This window comes from Pristiophorus japonicus, chromosome 5 (assembly GCF_044704955.1).
Source record: "Pristiophorus japonicus isolate sPriJap1 chromosome 5, sPriJap1.hap1, whole genome shotgun sequence".
In the NCBI taxonomy this organism is placed as follows: Eukaryota; Metazoa; Chordata; class Chondrichthyes; family Pristiophoridae; genus Pristiophorus; species Pristiophorus japonicus.
In genome coordinates this window covers 124,539,168-124,565,774 of record NC_091981.1, presented here as the reverse complement: position 1 = coordinate 124,565,774, position 26,607 = coordinate 124,539,168, and the positions used below count along the sequence as shown (strand labels likewise).

General features: G+C 46.5%; 1 protein-coding gene across 1 annotated transcript in view; it reads right to left on the bottom strand.

Moving 5' to 3' along the window:
* Nucleotides 1–10,102: 10,102 nt before the first annotated feature.
* Nucleotides 10,103–26,607, bottom strand: part of LOC139264437 (sterile alpha motif domain-containing protein 9-like) — a 36,012-nt gene continuing 19,507 nt past the window's right edge. Inside the window, exon 6 of the transcript XR_011593345.1 lies at nt 10,103–10,145. The gene's annotated coding sequence lies outside the window, so the exon portion shown is untranslated. The remainder of the gene's footprint in view (nt 10,146–26,607) is intronic.

Here is a 26,607-nt window from a genome sequence, read left to right as displayed (position 1 = left end):
GCTGCAAATAGAGGGCATAATTTCACCGATCGAGTTCAGCAAGTGGGCCAGTCCTATTGTCCCAGTCCTCAAGGGAGACGGCACCGTCAGAATCTGTGGAGATTACAAAGTAACTATCAATCGTTTCTCCCTGCAGGACCAATACCCACTATCAAAGGCTGACGACGTCTTTGCAATGCTGGCGGGAGGAAAGATGCTCATGAAGCTGGATCTGACTTCAGCCTACATGACGCAGGAACTGGAGGAATCATCGAAAGCTCTCACCTGCATCAACACGCACAAGGGTCTTTTTGTTTATAACAGATGCCCGTTTGGAATCCGATCAGCGGCAGCGATATTCCAGAGAAACATGGAAAGTTTACTGAAATCAGTCCCGCACACCATGGTCTTCCAGGACGACATCTTGGTCACAGGTCGGAGCACAGTCGAGCACCTGCAGAACCTGGAGGAGGTTCTTAGTCGACTCAACCGCATGGGGCTCAGGTTAAAACGCTCGAAGTGCATTTTCCTGGCGCCTGAAGTGGAGCTCCTGAGAAGGAGGATTGCGGCGGACGGCATCAGGCCCACCAACGTGAAGACGGAGGCAATCGAGAACGCACCGAGGCCACAGAACGTGACGGAGCTGCGGTCGTTTCTGGGACTCTTGAACTACTTTGGTAACTTCTTATCGGGTGTCACACACTGCTAGAACCACGGCGTGTCTTATTATGAAAAGGGGGCGAATGGGTTTGGAGCAAAAGCCAAGAAAATGCCTTTGTAAAAGTGAGAAAATTGTTATGCTCAAACAAATTGCTTGTGTTGTATGATCCATGTAAGCGTTTGGTACTAGCATGTGATGCGTCGTCATATGGTGTCGGGTGTGTATTGCAACAAGCTAATGATTTCGGGAAACTGCAACTGGTTGCTTATGTATCCAGGAGTCTGTCTAAGGCTGAGAGAGGCTACAGCATGATTGAAAAAGAAGCATTAGCGTGTGTCTATGGGGTGAAGAAAATGCATCAATACCTGTTTGGGCTAAAATTCGAATTGGAAACTGGCGATAAGCCACTTATGTCCCTGTTTTCCGAGAGTAAAGGGATAAATACCATTGCATCGGCCCACATCCAGAGATGGGCGCTCACGTTGTCCGCATATAACTGCGCCATCCGTCACAGGCCAGGCACAGAAAACTGCGCCGATGCTTTCAGTAAGCTGCCATTGCCCATCACAGGGGTGGAAATCGCGCAGCCCGCAGATCTAGCCATGGTTATGGAAGCATTTGAGAGTGAGCAATCACCCGTAACTACCCAGCAGATCAAAACCTGGACAAGCCAGGACCCCTTATTATCTCCAGTCAAAAGCTGTGTGCTTCACGGGAGCTGGTCCAGTATCCCAGTGGAAATGCAGGAAGAGATAAAGCTGTTCCAGCGGCGCAAAGATGAAATGTCTATACAGGCAGACTGCCTTCTGTGGGGCAATCGAGTAGTGGTCCCCAAGAAGGGCAGAGACACCTTCATCAATGACCTCCACAGTACCCACCCAGGCATTGTAATGATGAAAGCGAGAGCCAGATCCCATGTGTGGTGGCCCGGTATCGATGTGGACTTAAGAGTCCTGTGTGCACAGATATAATACATGCTCGCAGTTAAGCAATGTACCCAGAGAGGCGCCATTAAGTATATGGTCTTGGCCCTCCAAACGGTGGTCTAGGGTACACGTGGACTATGCAGACCCGTTCTTGGGTAAAATGTTCCTTGTGATTGTAGACGCGTATTCCAAGTGGATTGAATGTGAGATAATGTTGGCTAGTACATCCGCTGCCGCTACTGAAAGCCTGCAGGCCACGTTTGCCACTCACGGCTTACCCGATGTCCTGGTGAGCGACAACGGGCCATGTTTTACCAGTGCTGAGTTCAAAGAATTCATGACCCGTAATTATATCAAACATGTCACATCTGCCCCGTTTAAACCAGCGTCCAATGGTCAGGCAGAGAGAGCAGTGCAAACCATCAAGCAAGGCTTGAAGAGGGTAACTGAAGGCTCACTGCAAACTCGCCTATCCCGAGTTCTGTTTAGCTACCGCACGAGACCCCACTCACTCACTGGGATCCCACCTGCTGAATTGCTCATGAAAAGAGCACTTAAGACAAGGCTCTTGTTAGTTCACCCTGATCTACATGAACAGGTAGAGAGCAAGCTGCTTCAACAAAGTGCATACCAGGATAGCGCAAATGTGTCACGCGAGATTGAAATCAATGATCCTGTATTTGTATTAAATTATGGATAAGGTCCCAGGTTTCTTCCCGGCACTGTCGTGGCCAAAGAGGGGAGCAGGGTATTTCGGGTCAAACTCTCAAATTGACTCACTCGCCGTAAACACTTGGACCGAATAAAACTCAGATTTATGGACTATCCTGAGACACCCACCTTGGACCCTACCTATTTTGATCCCCAACATACACACCAGTGGCAACCGGCACCACAGTTGACCACTAAGCAGAACTCATCATCCACAGCAGCCCTGCAGGGCCCAACACACCAGGCAGCCCAGCAAGGCCAGCTGCACAGCAGCCCAGCGAGGGCCCAACAAATGATTCAACAACACCAGCTTTCACACCGAGACGATCAACCAGGGCAAGAAGGGCCCCAGATCGACTCACCTTGTAAATAGTTACACTATTGAATTTGCACGGGGTGAGTGTTGTTGTATATAGGGACTTGTATTTACTCTGTACAGCCACCAGAGGGCTCACCCCCTAGAGTCCCAAGGGATCCTATCAGCCCTTGGGAGCACAGGTATTTAAGGAGGCTTCACAGGTTGGAGAGGCACTCTGAAGACCTGCAATAAAAGTCTAAGTTCACACTTAACTTTGAGCTCACAGTGTTTAATCTGACTCTTTCTCCATACACAACAATGATCATGGCTGATCATGCACTTCAGTACCTCATTCCTGCTTTCTCTCCATACCCCTTGATCCCTTTAGCTGTAAGGGCCACATCTAATTCCCTTTTGAATATATCTAATGAACTGGCCTCAACAACTTTCTGTCGTAGAAAATTCCACATGCTCACAACTCTCTGAGTGAAGAAGTTTCTCCTCATCTCGGTCCTAAATGACTTACCCCTTATCCTTAGACTGTGACCCCTGGTTCTGGACTTCCCCAACATCGGGAACATTCTTGCTGCATCTAACCTGTCCAATCCCGACAGAATTTTATATGTTTCTATGAGATCCACTCTCATTCTTCTATATTCTATTGAATATAAGACTAGTTGATCCAGTCTTTCTTCATATGTCAGTCCTGCCATCCTGGGAATCAGTCTGGTGAACCTTTGCTGCACTCCCTCAATAGCAAGAATGTCCTTCCTCAGATTAGGAGACCAAAACGTACACAATATTCAAGGTGTGGCCTCACCAAGGACCTGTACAACTGTAGTAAGACTTCCCTGCTCCTGTACTCAAATCCTCTCGCTATGAAGGCCAACATGCCATTTGCCTTCCTCACCATCTGCTGTGCATGTATGCCAACTTTCAATGACTGATGTACCATGACACCCAGGTCTCGTTGCACCTCCCCTTTTACTAATCTGTCACCATTTAGCTAATCTGCCTTCCTGTTTTTACCACCAAAGTGGATAGCCTCACATTTATCTACATTATATCGCATCTGCCATGTATTTGCCCATTTACCTAACCTGTCCAAGTCACCCTGCAGCCTCTTAGCATCCTCCTCACAGTTCACACTGCAACCCAGCTTAGTGTCATCTGCAAACTTGGAGATATTACCTTCAATTCCTTCGTCTAACTCATGAATGTATATTGCAAATAGTTGGGATCCCAGTACTAAACCTTGCGGTACCACACTAGTCACTGCCTGCCATTCTGAAAAGGACCCGTTTATTCCTACTCTTTGCTTCCTGTCTGCCAACCAGTTCTCTATCCATGTCAGTACATTACCCGCAATACCATGTGCTTTAATTTTGCACACCAATCTCTTGTGTGGGACCTTGTCAAAAGCCTTTTGAAAGTCTAAATACACCACATCCCCCTTGTCCACTCTACTAATTACATCCTCAAAAAATTCTAGAAGATTTGTCAAGCATAATTTCCCTTTCATAAATCCATGCTGACTTGGACCGATCCTGTCACTGCTTTCCATATGCACTGCTATTACATTCTTAATAATTGATTCCAACATTTTCCCCATTACCGATGTCAGGCTAGCTGATCTATAATTCCCTGTTTTCTCTCTCCCTCCTTTTTTAAAAAGTGGGATTACATTAGCTACTCTCTAGTCCATCGGAACTGATCCAGAGTCTATAGAATGTTGGAAAATGACCATCAATACATCCACTATTTCTAGGGCCACTTCCTTAAGTACTCTGGGATGCAGACTGTCAGGCTCTGGGTTTGCTGCTTTTTCTGGCCACTTCCTTGGATTTAACACTATCCCTAATTTCCCTTGTTAGCCATGGTTGAGCCACCTTCCCCATTTTATTTTTATGCCAGACAGGGATGTACAATTGTTGAAGTTCATCCATGTGATCTTTAAATGTCTGCCCATCCACCGTCAACCCTTTAAGTATCATTCGGCAGTCTATTCTAGCCAATTCACGTCTCATACCATCGAAGTTACCTTTCCTTAAGTTCAGGACTCTAGTCTCTGAATTAATTGTGTCACTCTCCAGCTTAGTGAAGAATTTTACAATATTATAGTCACTCTTCCCCAAGGGGCCTCGCACAACAAGATTGCTAATTAATCCTCTCTCATTACACAACACCCAGTCTAGGATGGCCAGCTCCCTAATTGGTTCCTCGACATATTGGTCTCGAAAACCATCCCTTATACACGCCAGGAAACCCTCCTCCACTGTATTGCTACCAGTTTGTTTAGCCCAATCTATATGTAGATTAAAGTTAGCCATGATAACTGCTATACCTTTATTGCATGCATCCCTAATTTCCTGTTTGATGCCATCCCCAATCTCACTATGACTGTTTGGTGGTCTGTACACAACTCCCACTAGCGTTTTCTGCCCTTTGGTGTTCCGCAGCTCTACCCATACAGATTCCACACTAATGTCCTTCCTTACTAATGCATTAATCTCCTCTTTAACCAGCAACGTTACCCCACCTCATTTTTCTTTCAGTCTATCTTTCCTGAATATTGAATACCCTTGGATGTTGAGTACCCTGCCGCCATGTCTCCGTAATCCCAATTACATCATATCTGTTAACAGCTATCTGCGCAGTTAATTCATCCACTTTATTATGAATGCTCCTCGCATTGAGACACAGAGCTTTCAGGCTTGTTTTTTTAACACTTCGTCCTTTTAGAATTATATTGTAATGTGGCCCATTTTAATTTTTGCCTTTGATTTTTCTGCTCTCTACATCTACTTTTCTCCTTTGTACCTTTTGCTTCTGGGCCCATTTTACTTCCCTCTGTCTCCCTGCATAGGTTCCCATCCTCCTGCCCCATTAGTTTAACTCCTCCCCAACAGCACTAGCAAACACTCCCCCTCGGACATTGGTTCCAGTTCTGCCCAGGTGCAGACCGTCCGGTTTGCATTGGTCCCACCTCCCCCAGAACTGGTTCCAATGTCCCAGGAAATTGAATCCCTCCCTTTTGCACCATTCCTCAAGCCACATGTTCATCCACCTATCCTGCTATTTCTACTCTGACTAGCATGTGGCACTGGTAGCAATCCTGAGATTACTACCTTTGAGGTCCTACCTTTTAATTTAACTCCTAGCTCTCTAAATTCAGCTTATACGACCTTAATCCTGCTTTTTACCTATATCGTTAGTACCTTTATGCACCACGACAACTGACTGTTCACGCTCCTCCTCCAGAATGCGCGGCAGCCGCTCCGAGACATCCTTGACCTTTGCACCAGGGAGGCAACATACCATCCTGGAGTCTCGTTTGCAGCCCCAGAAACGCCTATCTATTCCCCTTACAATAGAATCCCCTACCACTATAGCTCTCCCACTCTTTTTCCTGCCCTCCTGCGCAGCAGGGCCACCTATGGTGCCATGAACTTGGCTGCTGCTGCCCTCCCCTGATGAGCCATCTCCCCCAACAGTACCCAAAGTGGTATATTTGTTTTGCAGGGGGATGATCACAGGGGACCTCTGCACTACCTTCCTTCTCTTCTTGATGGTCACCCATTCCCTATCTGCCTGTGTAACCTTTACCTGCGGTGTGACCAACTCACTAAACCTGCTATTCACGACATCGTCAGCATCGCGGATGCTCCAGAGTGCATCCATGCGCAGCTCCAGTGCTGCAATGTGGTCTGTCAGGAGCTGCAGCTGGATTTGCTCTGTTTCGTTTTATTTCAGTTTTTTTGTCAAAAGGGGATGTTTCCAGCCACTTAGGCCTGTTTTGTAAGTTTGAATCCAAACTAACTTAGAACGGAGTAAGTGTCTACTTTTGTAAGTTCTGAAAAACCTTAGCTAGAGTTAAGTTCAGTGCAGGCACAGCCAGAGACAGGGGGTGGGAAGCATTAAACACAAAGGACTAAAGCATTAAATATATCACTTAAAATAGCTTAAAACCTCTTGCGGTGATATTTTGCCTTATATCTGCTGAGTGAGAACAGTTGTTTCTCTTTGTATAAATAAACAAGTGTAGGCTCCTGGCTGAGGTGAACACATCAACACCTAATTGTGGCTAAGTTGATTCTTTGGAAAAAAATCATACCCCATTAGTCCAACCTATTAATTGAATAACTTACCTCAGACTAGATTATCTCTCATTTGTAAGAACTAACTGTTTGACATTAACATGTCTCTGTCAGGGACTGACTGTTAGAGTAACATGGTGTAGCCCACCCTAACCCACCACTGTCTCCCACACCCTGAACACACTCTTCCCCCCTCCCCCCACCTCCCAATCCTTTGATCCATGTGTTCCTCCTCACTCCTACACCCCCAACACCACTCTTTCCGCCCCCACCCCACCCACCTCCCAACCCTTCGCAGCCAGCAGCAGGACCAATCTGTGCGTCCCAGATACTGTGTAGGACAATCAGTCGCTGGCTTCTTCGGCCCACGGACACCCATCCCACTGCAGCAGGAGAGATCTCCGAGCCCCGACACGTCACACCAGCACGCCCCTCAATCATGGCTAGGTGTGGGAGGCAGGCATGACTGAAGGGGTGCGGGATGTCTATCTTTTGCAGGTTTTCCTAAATGTTGCGTGATGATATGATAATGGGCCATGATTCAGTTTTAATGTATAATAAACTTTATTGAAACGATTGCAATGTACTTTACTTTAGTGCAATAATAAGAACATAAGAACATAAGAATTAGGAACAGGAGTAGGCCATCTAGCCCCTCGAGCCTGCTCCGCCATTCAATAAGATCATGGCTGATCTGGTCGTGGACTCAGCTCCACTTACCCGCCCTCTCCCCATAACCCTTAATTCCCTTATTGGTTAAAAATCTATCTATCTTTGACTTGAAAACATTCAATGAGCCCTGGGCAGAGAATTCCACAGATTCACAACCCTCTGGGAGAAGAAATTCTTTCTCAACTCGGTTTTAAATTGGCTCCTCTGTATTTTGAGGCTGTGCCCCCTAGTTCTAGTCTCCCCTACCAATGGAAACAACCTCTCTGCCTCTATCTTGTCTATCCCTTTCATGATTTTAAATGTTTCTATAAGATCACCCTTCAACCTTCTGAACTCCAAGGAGTAAAGACCCAGTCTACTCAATCTATCATCATTAGGTAACCCCCTCATTTCTGGAATCAGCCTAGTGAATCGTCTCTGTATCCCTTCCAAAGCTAGTATAGCCTTCCTTAAGTAAGGTGACCAAAACTGCACGCAGTACTCCAGGTGCGGCCTCACCAATACTTTATACAGTTGCAGCAAGACCTCCCGGCTTTTGTACTCCATCCCTCTCGCAATGAAGGCCAACATTCCATTCGCCAACTTGATTACCTGCTGCACCTGCAAACTAACCTTTTGGGATTCATGCACAAGGACCCCCAGGTCCCTCTGCACCACAGCATGTTGTAATTTCTCCCCATTCAAATAATATTCCCTTTTACTGTTTTTTTCCCCAAGGTGGATGACCTCACACTTTCCGAAATTGTATTCCATCTGCCAAACGTTAGCCCATTCGCTTAACCTATCCAAATCTCTTTGCAGCCTCTCTGAGTCCTCTACACAACCCGCTTTCCCACTAATCTTAGTGTCATCTGCAAATGTTGTTGCACTACACTCTGTCCCCTCTTCTAGGTCATCTATGTATATTGTAAACAGTTGTGGTCCCAGCACTGATCTCTGTGGCACACCACTAACCACTGATTTCTAACCGGAAAAGCACCTATTTATCCCGACTCTCTGCTTTCTGTTCGCCAGCCAATTCCCTATCCATGCTAATACATTTCCTCTGACTCCGCGTACCTTTATCTTCTGCAGTAACCTTTTGTGTGGCACCTTATCGAATGCCTTTTGGAAATCTAAATACACCACATCCATCGGTACACCTCTATCCACCATGCTAGTTATATCCTCAAAGAATTCCAGTAAGTTAGTTAAACATGATTTCCCTTTCATGAATCCATGCTGCGTCTGCTTGATTGCATTCTTGTCATGATTCAGTTTCAATGTATAATATATTTCATTGAAATCTTTACAATGTGCTTTACTTTAGTGCAATAAAATCATTCTTGTATCAAAATGTAATTTGATATGACTCTTTAAGATCACTTAAAAACTCTAAGATCACTTATATACTTGTAAAGTTACAAAACTTAGTAAACAATTTCAATTTAAAAACAGTTACAACAGTGGCATTAGCAATTATTACAACAACAACAGCAGCAAAGAAAGACTGCACCCAGCTCTCGTCCACATCTCGGTGAATGTGCACTGCCTCTTGTGGGGGGTGGGGGGGGATGGTGGGGGTGGGGTTGGGGTGGGGGGGAGAGGGGGAGGGGGGTGAGAGAGTGTGGGGAGAGAGATGGGGGGGCCCAGCTTGGGTCTCTACAGAGGCTGATACGGGGATTGCAGTGGGAGTGGCATTTGATTGGCCGGGATGTGTGCCCTTATTGCAGCAATTAACTCCCTCAGTGCCTCTGCCAGTGTTTGCGCTGCTCCTGATATTCCCGCACTCAGTTCATGTGGCATAACTGCTATTTCTCCAGACAGTGCTGTTAACTCATCACCATCCCATCTGACAATGCCCTCGAGTGAACGGGTAAGGCCAATGCTCTCCACACCCAATACAATAACCTCAAGCGCATCTGTTGAATGCTGCATCTCAGGAGAGCCTATTTGGATTCTCCTTCCTCTCGCCCCGGCTCTGTCTCATGGCACCCCTCCAGTGCGAGGCGCAGGGTGGGACGGTGGGGCCCTGGGTGTTCCACGCTGTACTCCACCTCCACCACTGGGACCCGCTTTCTCTGACAGTGGGGCCCTGGTGTTCCAAACTGCATTCCACCACCACCACTGGGACCCTCTACCTCTGACAGTGGGGAACTGGGTGTTCCAAGCTGCATTCCACCACCACCACTGGGACCCGCAACCTCAGAATATGTGAAACCATGGAACATCGGACCAGAACTTACATCACTAAACGCGGATGGGTACGTGAGGAGACGATGGCATGCTGTGTCAGAATTAAAGCACTACGCAAAGATGGGGGGGTGGATGAAAGAGTGGAATGTTGGATGAGAACTCGTGGTATTGTCTGGGAGAGTGAGGCCCTGCACTATGGACTGATCCATATTACGATCAACATTCTCTCCTGAACACATATCCGTGCCCCCCCTCCTCTCCCCCACCGCCTTGGTCTTGATCGCACGCATCTGAGTCTTCTTCTGAATCTTCAGGATTGGCATCATGTTCTGTAAGGTATAACCGAACAGTCAAATGGTTAGCAGCACAGGAGTGGGCAGGATGGGTGACATGAGTACTCTCACACATAGCAGGCCAGGCAGCAAGTTGACTTTAAGGGTCACGATGCATTTTCAGGACTTACCCTCTCCCATACCTGTGGGCCCAGCTTGTGCATCACTGATTGCTTTTCTCCAGGCACGACTCATCAGGGCAGCGACCCTCTGTTCCAAGGGTGTCAGTTGGTGTAGATTTGGCAGGCCTCCTCCTGTTCGTGTTCTTTCCATTTTGCTATGGGCCAATTTCTTCTGCAAAGATGAAAATATAACTTTTTAGAGAGGTGCCTTTCTGCTAGATGGGACATATACAGCTGGTCACATTTACAATTGCAATTCCATTGAGAAAAGGAAGATATTACTTACACTAACTACTTGACTAAGGTCCTGCCATTTCTTTTTACACTGGGCCCCAGATCTCTTGGTATTCACCACTCCACAGTATTCTTCTGCAACTAGGTCCCAGCAGTTCTTGATTTCTTTGGGTCCCACCCTTGTGCAGCCTCTGTTGCTGGTGTCCAGCTCCTGCCATCTACCCTCAATGACATTAACTAGTGTCTCCACTTCTTCATGCAAGAAGTTCTTCATTCTCGCTGCACCTTCTTGCATTGCTGTACTGGATTTACACTCAGTGATTTTTAAAAACACACAGTCCTTACCTTGCATGCACCTTTGCAGCACTCAATTGCACTCCAAGAATCACTTACAGACTTTTTACTCCTTCCCTTCCTGCACCGAAAAAATCACACAGCTCGCTTTAACAGAGTGCCACTTTCTCCCTTTAAATGGCCGATTGCCAAGGCCGAAGACCCATTGCACATGCGCGCATGCTACAATGCACATGCGCAACGCTGCTGACAATGCAAATCATGCTGGGCCCTAGCCCCGCCCCCCCGCCGGCTGCGAGGATACTTGCTCCACCCCCCTCAGCCTCTGATGCGCCATGCCACGGTCCTACAAGCAACGGGAATTCCACGGTAGGATATCGGCGTGCTTTTTTTCCAAAACAGCCGACGCAACTGATGGAGGTGCGCCATTCTAATCATCAGCTGAAACTTGGGCCTCAAGTGTCTGGAGTGGGGCTTGAACACAGCAAACCTCTCAGGCGAAAGTGCTACCCACTGAGACACGGCTGACAGCTGCCAACTTAGCTCACAGTTCTATTGCCTTTGGGTGAAACAATTCCACTCGAAGAGCAGGAAAAAGTAGCGAATCATCCTCCACTTGACTAAAATATAACGTCGCCCAGAACAGTAACTTTGGTTGGTTTCCTTATTGCAAATATGTTGCGCCCATTCTTGCTTTCTTTCTTGATCGAACGGATCACAATCATCATCATCATAGGCAGTCCCTCGAAATCAAGGAAGACTTGCTTCCACTCTAAAAGTGAGTTCTTCGGTGACTGAACAGTCCAATACGGGAACCACAGTCTCTGTCACAGGTGGGACAGTCGTTGAAGGAAAGGGTGGGTGGTACTGGTTTGCCGCTCCTTCCACTGCCTGCACCTGTTTTCTACATGCTCTCAGCGACGAGACTCGAGGTGCTCAGCGCCCTCCCGAATGCACCTCCTCCACCTAGGGTGATATTTTGCCAGGGACCCCAGGTGTCAGTGGAGATGTTGCATTTTATCAAGGTGGCTTTGAGGGTGTCTTTGAAACGTTTCCTCTGCTGAAACATTTCCTCTGCCACCTTGGGCTCGCTTGCTGTGTGGGAGTTCCGAGTAGAGCGCTTGCTTTGGGAGTTTTGTGTTGGGCGTGCGGACAATGTGGCCCGCCCAACTGAGCTGGTCGTATGTGGTCAGTGCTTCGATGCTGGGGCTATTGGCCTGATCAAGGACACTAACATTGGTGCATCTGTCCTCCCAGGGGATTTGCAGGATCTTGCGGAGACATCATTTGTGGTATTTCTCCAGCGATTTGAGGTGTTTGCTATATATGTATATAGCACAATGCTGAACTCCAGAAATGCCTGCTCCCTCTGTCCCTCCTCCCACCTGCACAAACTGCAATTCAAGCCTCTCAAAATAGCAAGTGCCTTGGATTCATTCTCAGGCGGATAAAATAGACTGCAATAATTATTTGTCAATTAATTGTCAGATATTCAAATGCTGTCCATGAATAATGCATCGAACAATTGCAATCTTTGCACTCCAGATGCCTGGAATGTGAAACATACCATCCAAAGGCTCATTATGTGAAGAGAACGTTACTTGTTCCCCTCTCTGACACTAATATGAATTCAGCCTCAATTTTGTATTGGCTGGTGGTGGGTTGAAGGCCAGTCGGTATTTGATTCCAGCCAAGGATTCAATGTGGTGGCTGACATCAGCTCTGTCTCCCCAGCAGATCTGTCCTGTTTGCAGAAATGACACCGCAGGTTCCTCCTTAACCCCTTGTCGCTTGTTGCGAGGCCCCACATCCTCACTGGTCAATGCTGCATTGCGCTTGGTTTTCTTGCTGCTCGGTCCGTCCTTTTGTTGCTTTCTGTTGACCTTGAAGTCAGCGGATTGGTGCGGGGTCCTTTCGGCCCGGGATGGCAGTGGCTTCTGTTCCCAGCCCAGCCCTTTGTTCCTAACCTCAGCCCTTCTGAGCATCCCTCAGCAACATCAGTTTTTGGCGCAGGCCTTAAGCTCCACCCACAAAGCTTAAGGCCAATCTGCGCTGCTCCAAATTCAAAGTTAATTCCGGCGAAAGTTGGACTTTTTTTTTGGTGCATTTGGGCCACTAAAAAATCAAACCTACCTCTTCAACTGCACCAAAAATCACCCATGTGGAAAATTGAGCCCAAAGTGCCATAACCTACAGGGCTACGGACCGAGGGCTGGAAAGTGAAATTAGGCTGGGTAGCGATGGGCTGAAATGGCATGTTTCCTTCCATGTTGTAAATTTCTATGATTCTATGATTCTAAAAAGGCCATTCGGTTCATTGAGTCTCTGCCGCCTCTTTTGAAGAACAACCCAGTTCGTCCCACTTCCCTGCAATGTTTTCTCTTTCAAGTATTTATCCAATTCCCTTTTAAAGGCTACTAATTGAATCTGTATCCACCACTCTATCGGGCAGTGCATTCCAAATCCTAACCACGTGTAAAAAAAGCTTTTCCTCTGGTTCATTTGCCAATCACCTGAAATCTGTGCCCTCTAGTTATCGACCCTTCAGCCATTGGAAACTGTTTCTCTTTATTTACTCTAACCAAACCCTTCATGATTTGAAACACCTCTTTTTTAAAAAGAAATTAAGATCGAACATCCAGAATATGGAAGACCAATTTTACTCATGGGTATTTAGACATCGACAGTGACCAGAGGTCAACATGTCAGAGTCATCCTACCCACACAGCCGGGAAAGGAAGCTTGGCTGCTGGAAGAGTTAATGAGGCTCCCTACAGGGAAAGATTAGATGGGAATATCGAACAATACCTATGACAGCAACAAAGTGATAATGCACTTGAGCCCCTTTTTAGATAACTAGAGCCCCAGGAGGCAAGAAATGGGAAAGAGCATACACCATTCACCTTCTATTAGTTTAAACTAAGAGCGGGAAATTGAGTAAAAGGAATAGAGAGCTTGGAGGGAGGTTGTACAGTTGGAGAACTTTATATATAGGTCAGTGAGGACAAGGGTGATGGGAGAGCAGTACAGTGTGGATAGGATATGGTCAGCAGAATTTTGGATGAGTTGCATTTTACTGAGAATGGGAGGCCAGCCAGAAGATAATTGAAATAGTCCAATGTGGAGGTGAGAAAGGAATGGATGAGTTTCAGCAGCAGATTGATTGATGCAGAGTGAGACGGGCAATTTAGAGAGACAGTCTTGGTGATGGAGAGTGTATAGGGTCAGCTTGAGGTCAAATAGGATGCTGAGGTTGTGAACAGTTTGGTTCAGTGTGAGATAGTGGCTAGGGAGAAGAATGGAATCGGTGGTAGGGTACAGAGCTCGTGGCAGGGGGGTCGAAGACAATGGCTTCAGTCCTCTCAATGTTTAACTGGATGGAATTGCAGCTCATCCAAGGCTAGATGTCGGCCAAGCAGTCTGACAACATAGAGACGGGAGGGATCGAAAAAGGTGGTGGAGAGGTAGAGCTTGGTGTCACAGTATATATGTGGATCCTGACCCTATGGGAGGAATTTTTCAGGTGGTCAGCGGGTGTGTTTAGGGGCGGGTTGGATGAGAAAATGTTTTTTTCGACAGTGGGTCGGGACCCTGCTGTCACCCATCACTACACGCCTTTCCCAGATGTTGGGTCTGTCAGCACTGAATAGACCTGACACGCAGCGGCGAGGGAGGCAATTCAGCTCATGATGAGCTTGTTAAGAGCCACTTTAAAAGTAGTTTGAGCTCACCTTAACATTTTACGAGGTTGCCCACTGGGTCCACCCTGCTTTGGGGATCTTGTCAGGTCAGCAGGTTGGGAGTAGAATCAATATGGAATGATATGATTACTTGACAGCTACAAATGTGGTGTAAAAGCTCCTAGCTCACAACTGTTCAATTTCCAAGCTCAGAAGTTGTTGCTTACTCCATTTGAAAGCTAGATTGAGATTTATGCAGGTGGCAAGTGTTTGGAGCAAATTCTGTATCCAGTGTCACCTCATTGGAACAACTTCTCTCCCCATTGACAGATTGCTTCTGCCATTTCAAGTTCCCCTGTCATCTATTAGATCAGCATCGGTGCCCTTGAAACTGTCTCAACTTGGTCCCCAGAATTCGTCCCTGATGAACTCCAACACCAGCAGCTCCAGGCACACGACCAGCATCACCAACAACACCAACCTTCTCCGCAATCACCTGATGCTGCACAAGACAGATGGCATCAGCACCCGAGCACACTGCTGCCTGGGAAGCCATGGAAGGCCTCACTATGGTCATATTTACTTCACTTGATGCTGTACACCCTGGCTGCCACATAATGTGGCAGATTTGCACCACCCTACACTATCACCATAAAGCATCCCTACAATGTCCAAGCCATTCCTTTCACACTCATAACCATTGTAGGGGTACCGTTATGTCTCAGCATTCACTGCTACTCACTAAGCAACTTCCAAAGGTGCACACAGATCTGTCCAAGAATGCAAAATAAAGGTTTCAATGTTTGACATCATATTAACATAATCTTTACATGAACATTAAATAAACATCCAAGTGCTTTCCCTTGTGTGTTGTTCGTTGGTATGATGGGACTAGGATGAGGGTGAGTGTGAAGAGCAGCTAGTGAGATGGGGAAGTGTCATGTATGTATGTAGCCACCAGATGGTGTCATTGATGGAGGCCACTGATCAGCACGCACAATGTGCTGCTCTGGTATAAAAGGTCAGTCATTTTGTGAGTCAGGCACTATGGGCCGTAATAAAGCCAGAGCCAAGGTTGTACCTTGTTCAGTTAAACAGTACTCAGCTGGCACTTTTATTTCATATATAACATTTGGTGACGAGAATACAAGAACTTTTGTTTGCAAAATGAGCACGATTCTATTTTTAGAGTGATTCGTGGAGGGAGAAGATTGGGCAGATTTTGTGAGCCGTTTGAACCGGTACTTCATGGCCAACAAATTGAAGGGGGTCGACGATGCAGATCGGCACTGGGCCGTGTTCCTCACTGTGTGCAGTTCAAAGATCTACGGTCTGATAAAGAATCTACTCATGCCTAGTGATCCAACAGAGAAAACGCACGAGGAGTTGTGTACATTGGTACGAGAGCACTTCAAGCCAGACGATGGCATCATCATCTCGAGATACAGGTTTTATACACATGTTCGATAGGAGGGCCAGAGCGTGGCGGAATTCGTTGCCAACCTGAGACGTCTAGCAGGACCGTACGAGTTTGGGACGGTGTTGGCAGACATGCTGCGGGACTTCTTCGTTTTCTGTATCAACCACGAGGTGATCCTGCGCAAACTTCTGGCGGTGGAGGAGTTGGATTTAAAAAGGGCCATCCAGGTCACTCAATCATGTATGATGACGGACAAGAATTTAAAGCAAATATCGATGAAGAACCGAACCATGGCAAGTACTGTAAGTGCAATTGATTCGGCGTTCGGCAGAGTGGCACATGGCAGGGCCTATCCGGCTGCGTTCGCGAATGATTCGGCATTCAGCAGAGCAGCACGTGGCAGGGCATATCCGGCTGCGTTCGTGCAACCTGTGGCTGCCCAAAGTCCGCCAGTGGGAATGTATCCGATTTCTCCATGTTGGCGTTGTGGGGGAAATTATCGGCACCAGCAGTGCCAATTTAAGCAATATAGTTGCACAGGCTGTCTGAGAGTGGGGCATCTCCGGCGCAATTGTCCGCAGATGAGCAAGTGTGCTGTGACACACCACGTGGAGGATAATAATCAAACTAGCCCGGATCTGGATACGCAATCCGAGATGCCAGAGGAGGAAGTGTATGGACTGTACTCATTCACAACCAAGAGTAAACTAATTTTGATTAATGTGAACTTTAACGGGATACCAGTATCGATGGAACTGGACACGGGTGAGTCAATCGATCATGAACGAGAGGGCATTTAATAAGCTGTGGGGCCCAGGCTGAGCCCTGTTAACGCCAAGCTGTGCACATACACCAAAGAACTGATAAAGGTGATTGGCAATGCACAAATTAATGTGTTGTATAATGGTGCGGTTCACGAGTTACCACTGTGGATTGTTCCAGGCAATGACCCAACGCTGCTTGGCAGGAGCTGGTTGGAGAAAATCAGATGCGACTGGAACAACATAAAGGTGTTGTCATCGGAGGAAGATACATGTGTCCAAGTATTGAGCAAGTTCCCCTCGCTGTTCGAACCGGGTATCGACAATGTCACGGGAGCCAAGGTGCAGATCCACGTGAACTCAGATGCAAGACCCGTCCATCACAATGCTCGGCATGAGGGAGAAGGTCGAAATTGAACTGGACAGACTCGAGCATGAAGGGATCATATCACCGGTCGAATTTAATGAATGGGCCAGCCCCATTGTTCCTGTGCTGAAAAGTGATGGCACAGTCAGAATCTGTGGAGTCTATAAGGCTCCGATCAACAAGGTTTCGAAACAAGATCAGTACTCGTTACTGAAGGCTGAGGACTTGTTTGCGATGCTAGCTGGAGGGAAGTTGTTCACAAAACTGGACTTGACGTCAGCCTATATGATGCAGGAGTTGGTCGAGACATCAAAGGGATGTATGTGTATTAACGCGCACAAAGGACTGTTTATTTACCACAGGTGCCCATTTGGAATTCGCTCGGTGGCAGCAATATTCCAGAGGAATATGGAACGTCTACTGAAGTCCATTCCCAGAACTGTCATGATCCTGATCACTGGTCATGACTCCAAGGAACATCTGAACAACCTGGAAGAGGTTCTACTGCGTTTGGACAGAATGGGACTCAGACTTAAACGCTCGAAGTGCGTCTTCATGGCACCGGAGGTTGAATTTTTCGGGAGGAAAATCGCTGCTGACGGCATCAGGCCTACTGACGTGAAAACCAAAGCCATCAAGAATGCACCCAAGCCACAGAACGTGATGGAGCTGCATTTGTTCCTGGGTCTACTCAACTACTTTGGTAACTTGCTACCTAAATTGAGCACCTTACTTGAACCACTGCACATGCTATTGAGAAAAGGCAACATTGTGTTGTGGGGCGCATTGCAAGACAGAGCTTTCAAGAAAGCCACCGATCTGCTTTGCTCGAACAAGCTGCTGGTACATTATGACCCATGTAAATGTTTAGTTTTGGCCTGTGACAGATCGTCATATGGAATTGGTTGCGTGTTACAACAAGCCAATGAGTCGGGGAAACTTCAACCTGTCGCATATGCATCCAAAAGTTTGTCTAAAGCAGAAAGAGCCTACAGCATTGTAGAAAAAGAAGCTTTAGCGTGTGTGTACAGTGTTAAAAAGATGCATCAATACCTGTTCGGTCTGAGGTTTGAACTAGAGACCGATCACAAGATGCTCATTTTGTTGTTTTCCGAGAGCAAAGGTATCAATATCAACGCTTCATCCCACATGCCAAGGTGGGCGCTGACATTATCTGCCTATGATTATGTCATTCACCACAGACCTGGCACAGAGAATTGTGCCAATACTTTGAGCCGGTTGCCGTTGCCCACACCGAAGGTGGAAACGCCACAACCAGCAGATTTAATGTTAATCATGAATGCTTTTGAGAGTGAAGGTACTCCTGTCACAGCTCAACAAGTTAAGACCTGGACCAGCCAGGACCCGATATTATCGGTGGTAAAGGGCTGCATCCTCAAAGGGGATTGGTCTGCCATACCTAAGCAAATGTGTGAGGAGGCCAAACCGTACGTTCCTCGCAAGGATGAACTGTCTATTCAAGCAGATTGCATAATGTGGGGCAATCGAGTTGTAATGCCAAAGAAAGGGAGAGAGAAGTTTGTGCGTGAGTTACACAGCACAGATCCTGGTATAGTGATGATGAAGGCCATCGCCAGGTCCCATGTATGGTGGCCAGGAATTGATTCTGAGCTGGAAGCATGAATGCATCAGTGCAACACCTGCATGCAGCTCAGCAAAGCACCAGCGGAATTGTCGCTGAGTCTGTGGTCATGGCCATCCAAACCTTGGTCCAGCATCCATGTAGATTTTACAGGTCCCTTCCTGGGCAAGATGTTTTTAGTTGTGGTGGATGCTTATTCGAAGTGGACAGAATGCATAATCATGTCATCCAGTATGTCCACGGCAACCATAGAGAATCTCAATGTCATGTTCGCGACACATGGTCTGCCTGACATAGTGGTGAGCGACAATGGGTCGTGCTTCACCAGTCAGGAGTTTTAGGAGTTTGTAAAACTTAACAGCATAAAACATGTAAGGTCAGCACCGTTCAAGCCTGCGTCCAATGGGCAAGCATAACGTGCAGTACAAATTATCAAGCAAAGCATGAGGAGAGTAACCCAAGGGTCACTGCCGACCTGCTTGTCTTGCATACTGCTGAGTTACAGGACAAGACCCCACACACTCACAGGGGTCTCGCCTGCTGAACTCATGATGAAAAGAGGTCTTAAGACCAAGTTATCTCTTGTACACCCGGATTTAAGTAATCATGTTGAATACAGAAGACAGAGTCAACAAGGGCACCACGATCACGCAACTGTGTCATGCAAGATTTCTGTTAATGATCCTGTATATGTGTTAAATTATGGTCAGGGTCCCAAATGAATCGTTGGTACGGTCATGGCCAAGGAGGGCAACAGAGTATTTGTTATTAAGCTCAAGAATCGGCAAACTTGCAGGAAACACATGGATCAAACAAAGCTGAGGCACACAGACGAACCAGAGCAGTCAGACGAAGAAACCGTCGACGACCAACCAACCTACCAGCAGCCTTCAGTGGACTCAAGGGTCATTAGTGAACTCGGAATTCTGATCACGGACTTGTTCAATGAAAATGGAATTACAATTCCTGACATGGCCACTGCCACCCCCAACAAATCAGCCATCCAGTCACCAGCCACAACAGACTCTACACATTCACCCAAGGCCGGAATCCAACTGAGACGGTCAACCCGGGAGCGTAAAGCACAGGGCCATCTCAACCTGTGAAAGACTGTGATAAGATCTCAGAGGAGGGTATTGTCATGTATGCACATGCTATTTGTAGCCACCAGATGGTGTCATTGTTGGAGGCCACTGAGCAGCATGCACATGGTGCTGCTCTGATATAAAAGACCAGCCATTTTGTGAATCAGGCATTTTGGGCTGTAATAAAGCCAGAGCCAAGGTTGTACCTTGTTTAGTTAAACAGTACTCAGTTTGTACCTTTATTTCATACATAACAGGAAGTAATAATGTAGAGGGATGGGTGGAGGTGCAAGGTAAGTTGGTATAAGGATATGTAGGTGTAGGGTTTTCGTTTTACACTCTATCTTGATTTGTAGACCTCGGGAATTACAGGAAAGCACTACACGTGATGCAAAGTTTAGGCTTAATCCAGCTGTCAGTTTTATTATGCAAAAACTAACTAAAAATGACAGAACAAGACTTCTGAGAGAATTGACCGAAGACATACAATTACCTGTCCAGTTAGTTGCTGTAACCGTAGATTGTAGGTTCATGGTCGTTGGTTCCATGACCGGTTGTTCCTCTTCAATTTTCCCTCTTCTGGTCGTTCTCTTCTCTTCCATTTCTTCCATGTTCATTCCATTCCTTTTCATTCGCCCCGAGCTGCTTCCAGCTCGTGTATATATATATCTATTTTATGAATAAAACGCCCACTGAGCTGAGGTTTTCGTTAATGTGTCTGGATCGATTCGTTGTTTGTGGTGATCCGTTTGACTGATTGCAATGATGGGCCTGGATATCCACAATTTTCACACTGAGTCTGCAGGGCAAAAGATAACTCCTTATCTTAAGTGCCCCGTTCTCCAAAAGTGCACACTTTGTGGGATCCTATGTTGTCCTGGTTTTGTGCAGACTTGTAGTCTCTGGAGAGAATTGTTTGCCCCCTCCAACCAATCAGTTCAGGGGTTCCTGGTTTAGATTTTTTCAATCCCTTTGTTTTGATGCATAATCAGGTCTAGCTCTTGACCGCAGAGATTGCTTTTAATTTTAAAGGGCGCCTTTTCTCCCTTTGTCCAGTCAATCCCAAAAGTTTGTATTAAATCATTTTTAGTTTGTGGCCTTTTCCTGTGCCTTCTGTAAAAGTGTGCAACCCTTACATAGGGTTAATTGGACAGCTAGTAAAAACTGGTTCCCTAAACAGGCTAGTGGTGAGTCAGCTAGGAACAGTATAAAAAGAGGGGGTTTGGTGCAGTCTTGCTTGGAGTGCAGCGGCAGGTCAGAGAGCAAAGGTAAGAGTTTGGTAAGTGGGAGAGTTCGGGCAAGTGGGAGTGGGAGGTTTTGCTTTGTCTTGTTTTCCCCTCCAGTGCTGACTCCCCGACCTGGGAAGAAAAGAAAACGAAGTGTGACGTTACAGCAAGAGGTTTGGGGATGTCGGAGTGGCCTATAAAGACCCAGCGGCAGTCGAGAGGCGGTGGCAGTTGGAGAGACAAGAGTTTGGGGACGTTGGAGTGGCCTATAAAGGCCAGCTGGTGCAACTGTAGCAGGGAGAGAAGGCAAAAAAGTAGAAAGAAATCGAAAGGTGATGTCACAGCCAAGGGGGTAACTGATTGGCTGGTGATTGGTGAGTAGTTTTTTCTTTTTCTTTTCTTTATCGGTAAGTAACCTTTAGCATTATTGTTGCCAAATTAAGTTAATCTAGGGGTTAAGTCATGTCAGGAGAGCTCGGACACGTGTTATGCTCCTCCTGTACTATGTAGGAAGCTCATGGCACTGTGGGTGGCTCTGCTGCACAGGAGGGCAGGAAAAAGAGTGGCAAAGCTATAGTGATAGGGGATTCTATTGTAAGGGGAATAGATAGACGTTTCTGCAGCCACAACCGAGACTCCAGGATGGTGTGTTGCCTCCCTGGTGCAAGGGTCAAGGATGTCTCAAAGTGGGTGCCGGACATTTTGAAGGGGGAAGGTAAACAGCTAGTTGTTGTGGTGCATATAAGTACCAACGATATAGGTAAAAAATGGGATGAGGTCCGACAAGACAAATTTAGGCAAATAGGAGCTAAATTAAAAAGTAGGACCTCAAAAGTAGTAATCTCAGGATTGCTACCAGTGCCATGTGCGAGTCAGAGTAGGAATCGTAGGATAGCTCAGATGAATACATGGCTTGAGGAGTGGTGCAGAAGGGAGGGATTCAAATTCCTGGGACATTGGAACCGGTTCTGGGGAAGGTGGGACCAGTACAAACCGGACGGTCTGCACCTGGGCAGGACTGGAACCAATGTCCTAGGGGGAGTGTTTGCTAGTGCTGTTGGGGAGAGGTTGAACTAATATGGCAGGGGAATGGGAACCTATGCAGGGAGACAGAGGGAAGTAGAATGGAGGCAGAAGCAAAAGATAGAAAAAAGAAAAGTAAAAGTGGAGGGCAGAGAAACCCAAGGCAAAAAGCAAAAAGCCATATTACAGCAAAATCTTAAAGGGGCAAAGGGTGTTAAAAAGACAAGCCTGAAGGCTCTGTGCCTCAATGCGAATATTTGGAATAAGGTGGACAAATTAACTGCGCAGATAGCAGTTAACAGATATAATGTAATTGGCATCAGGGAGATATGGCTCCAGGGTGACCAAGGCTGGGAACTCAACATCCAGGGGTATTCAACATTTCGGAAGGATAGACAGAAAGGAAAAGGAGGTGGGGCGGCGTTGCTGGTTACAGAGGAAATTAATGCAACAGTAAGAAAGGACATTAGCTTGGATGATGTGGAATCTGTATGGGTGGAGCTACGAAATACCAAAGGGTAGAAAACGCAAGTGGGAGTTGTGTACAGACCACCAAACTGTAGTAATGAGGTTCGGGACAGCATCAAACAAGAAATTAGGGATGTGTGTAATAAAGGTACAGCAGTTATCACGGGCGACTTTAATCTACATATTGACTGGGCTAACTAAACTGGGAGCAATGCGGTAGAGGAGGATTTCCTGGAGTGTATTAAGGATGGTTTTCTAGACCAATATGTTGAGGAATCAACTAAAGGGCTGGCCATCCTAGACTGGGTGATGTGTAATGAGAAAGGACTAATTAACAATCTTGTTGTGCGAGGCCCCTTGGGGAAAAGTGACCATAATATGGTAGAATTCTTTATTAAGATGGAGAGTGACAAAGTTAATTCAGAGACTAGGGTCCTGAACTTGGGGAAAAGTAACTTTGATGGTATGAAATGTAAATTGGCTAGAACAGACTGGCAAGTGATACTTAAAGGGTTGACGGTGGATAGGCAATGGCAAACATTTAAAGATCACATGGATGAACTTCAACAATTGTACATCCTTGTCTGGCCTAAAAATAAAATGGGGAAGTTGGCTCAACTGTGGCTAACAAGAGAAATTAAGGATAGTGTTAAATCCAAGGAAGAGGCATATAAATTAGCCAGAATAAACAGCAAACCTGAGGACTGAGAGAATTTTGTAATGCAGCAGAGGAGGACAAAGGGTTTAATTAGGAGGGGGAAAATAGAGTATGAGAGGAAGCTTTCTGGGAACATAAAAACTGACTGCAAAAGCTTCTATAGATATGTGAAGAGAAAAAGATTAGTGAAAACAAACGTAGGTCCCTTTCAGTCAGATTCAGGTGAATTTATAATGGGGAACAAAGAAATGGCGGACCAGTTAAACAAATACTTTGGTTCTGTTTTCACGAAGGAAGACAGAAATAACCTTCTGGAAATACTAGGGGACCGAGGGTCTAGTGAGAAGGAGGAACTAAAGGATATCCTTATAAAGCGGGAAATTGTGTTGGGGAAATTGATGGGATTGAAGGCCGATAAATCCCCAGGGCCTGAGAGTCTGCATCCCAGAGTACTTAAGGAAGTGGCCTTAGAAATAGTGGATGCATTGGTGATCATTTTCCAACAGTCTATCGACTCTGGATCAGTTCCTATGGACTGGAGGGTAGCTAATGTAACACCACTTTTTTAAAAAGGAGAGAGAAAATGGGTAATTATAGACCGGTTAGCCTGACATCAGTAGTGTGGAAAATGTTGGAATCAATTATTAAAGATGAAATAGCAGCGCATTTGGAAAGCAGTGACAGGATCGGTCCAAGTCAGCATGGATTTATGAAAGGGAAATTATGCTTGACAAATCTTCTGGAATTTTTTGAGGATGTAACTAGTAGAGTGGACAAGGGAGAAACAGTGGATGTGGTATATTTGGACTTTCAAAAGGCTTTTGACAAGGTCCCACACAAGAGATTGGCATGCAAAATCAAAGCACATGGCATTGGGGGTAATGTAGTGATGTGGATAGAGAACTGGTTGGCAGACAAGAAGCAGAGAGTCGGGATAAACGGGTCCTTTTCAGAATGGCAGGCAGTGACTAGTGGAGTGTCACAGGGCTCAGTGCTGTGACCCCAGCTCTTTACAATATACATTAACGATTTTTATGAAGGTATTGAGTGTAATATCTCCAAGTTTGCAGATGACACTAAGCTGGGTGGCGGTGTGAGCTGTGAGGACGCTAAAAGGCTGCAGAGTGACTTAGACAGGTTTGCTGCGTGGGCAAATGCATGGCAGATGCAGTATAATGTGGATAAGTGTGAGGTTATCCACTTTGGGGGCAAAAACACGAAGGCAGAATATTATCTGAATGGCTGCAGATTGAGAAAGAGAGAGGTGCAACGAGACCTGGGTGTCATGGTTCATCAGTCATTGAAAGTTGGCATGCAGGTACAGCAGGCGGTGAAGAAGGCAAATGGTATGTTGTCCTTCATAGCTAGGGGATTTGTGTATAGGAGCAGGGAGGTCTTACTGCAGTTGTACAGGGCCTTGGTGAGGCCTCACTTGGAATATTGTGTTCAGTTTTGGTCTCCTAATCTGAGGAAGGATGTTCTTGCTATTGAGGGAGTGCAGCGAAGGTTCACCAGACTGATTCCTGGGATGGCGGGACTGACATATGAGGAGAGACTGGATCAACTGGGCCTTTATACAGTGGAGTTTAGAAGGATGAGAGGGGATCTCACAGAAACTTACAAGATTCTGACAGGTCTGGACAGGTTCGGTGCGGGACGAATGTTCCCGATGATGGGGAAGTCCAGAATCTGGGAACACAGTCTTAGGATAAGCGGTAGGCCATTTAGGACTGAGATGAGGAGAAACTTCTTCATTCAGAGTTGTTAACCTCTGGAATTCCCTGCCGCAGAGAGTTGTTGATGCCAGTTCATTGGATATATTCAAGAGGGAGTTAGATATGGCCCTTACGGCTAAAGGTATCAAGGGATATGGAGAGAAAGCAGGAAAGGGGTACTGAGGTGAATGATCAGCCATGATCTTATTGAATAGTGGTGCTGGCTCGAAGAGCCGAATGGCCTACTCGTGCACCTATTTTCTATATTTCTTTGTCAGGAAGGCAGAATGGTGGGAATATGATGAGTGGCACATCAGGATGAAGTTGAGTGTGACTTTGCAGTAACATTTCGTGATCTACTGAGATCACTGAAAGGTTTGCAGCACTGCAGCTAAGTCCTTCTGACTGCATTCCTACTTGTGCCCTCCTGTACAATTCACAACCAGACTGCGTTGGTCTCCAGGGGAGGTCTCTTCCACCCATGGGAAGGGAAGAGAACATCCTTGTGTGCCAAGACTCCCTCTATGAACATATGGAGGGAGTCATGGGAGAGCCTGGGTACCTCTGTGCAGTGCTTCTCAGTGTTTGCTGCAACTCAGTGCTATAGAACATTTCTTCTTCTTCTTCTCCTTCTTAGGTGGTCACTCGAATCGAGGATGACTTGCTTCCACGCCTAAAAGGAATGAGTTCAATGAGTTCACAAGTGCTTCAGTGAAGGACCTAATATTCCAGGTCCCGAACTGCATATTGAAGTGTGGAAGATGCCTTTAGATGGAATTTTTTAACGTGTGGTGGCTATTGCACACCAGCCACCACACGGGCTTGACAGAGCGAGGTCTTGATCCAGTGACAAGGGTTAACCAAGACAAGGGTTAACCAAGACACACATATCGCAGAGTGGACTGGCCCGTGCTGCCCAAACTAAATTTGCGTATGGCCGTTTAAGGAAATCGGCTGATGATGCATCATTGAATGTCAGCAGACCAGGCTTCCTTCAATTGGCTGGGAAACATGCTGGGCGGGCTTAACAAGCCCAATCAACATTAAATCATTTTGGACAGCAGGCTGGAGCCAGCAGCAAAGGACCCGCCACTGATTTCGCCCGCCATGAACCCGCCTATGTCTTCGAATAATGCTGCCAAGAAGCAACTTGTAGATGAGGGAGAGGGCCATGGGGGACTTGTAGATGAAGTAGAGAGTGATGAGGATCATTGGGGGACTCCAGAGGTAATGGTGCAGGGTCGGGGAGATTGGTCATTGGTGCAGATGCTCTGGCTATGATTGGATAGATAAGAATGTAGTGATAATGACCAGATAATTTGTTTTAGTGATGCTAGTTGAGGGATAAATATTGGCCAGGACACCGCATTGAGATCCACTGCCATGGGATCTTTTATCTCCACCTGAGAAAGCAAAGCCTCTAGAAGGATGTTGAGAGAATGGAATCACTTTCTGCTTAGAACAATGCCAGAATGATGATAGGAGCAAAGTGGGTGCAGACTCTGGCACCTTGCACCTGTGGGTACCTGCAATGCAGGCAAAGCCTAGTGCTCTTTTGTCTTCCCTAGCTCTCTCTATTGGAAAAGAGATGTAGGTGTTCCTCCTGTTGTGGAGAGCCATGGTTATCTCCCTGATACAACAGTGGACTGTAAACTGTGAGATGTCACTGATGTCACCTTCTGTGCCTGGAAAGTGTCTGTACCATAAAATATAAGGGCCACGGTGACCTTGACAGTGACCGGCAGTGATGTTCATGCCCTAGTGCGAGGCTCGAATTGTGGCTGCAGAAGGTGATCTAGCTCCGACAAGCTCTGTTGTTTGGACAGATCAATGGGAATGATACAGAACAGCCCAGCCAAGGCCTTCAAAAGTAATGTTGCCTGCTATGCTCTGCACAACTTTGCCCTGCAAATAGATCTGACTGTGGAGCAATCAGGATAAGAGGACGAGCAGAAGAGAGTGGAGCTGACCATAAGTCAAAGGAATTGTGCACTACGATGAGTAACTGGCCGTCAAAAGTTATTCAGCAGGATCGAATTGACCAAAACTTAATTAAGTCATCCTCACATGTGGTCAATACCCCCTGGAAAGGTCTGCCCA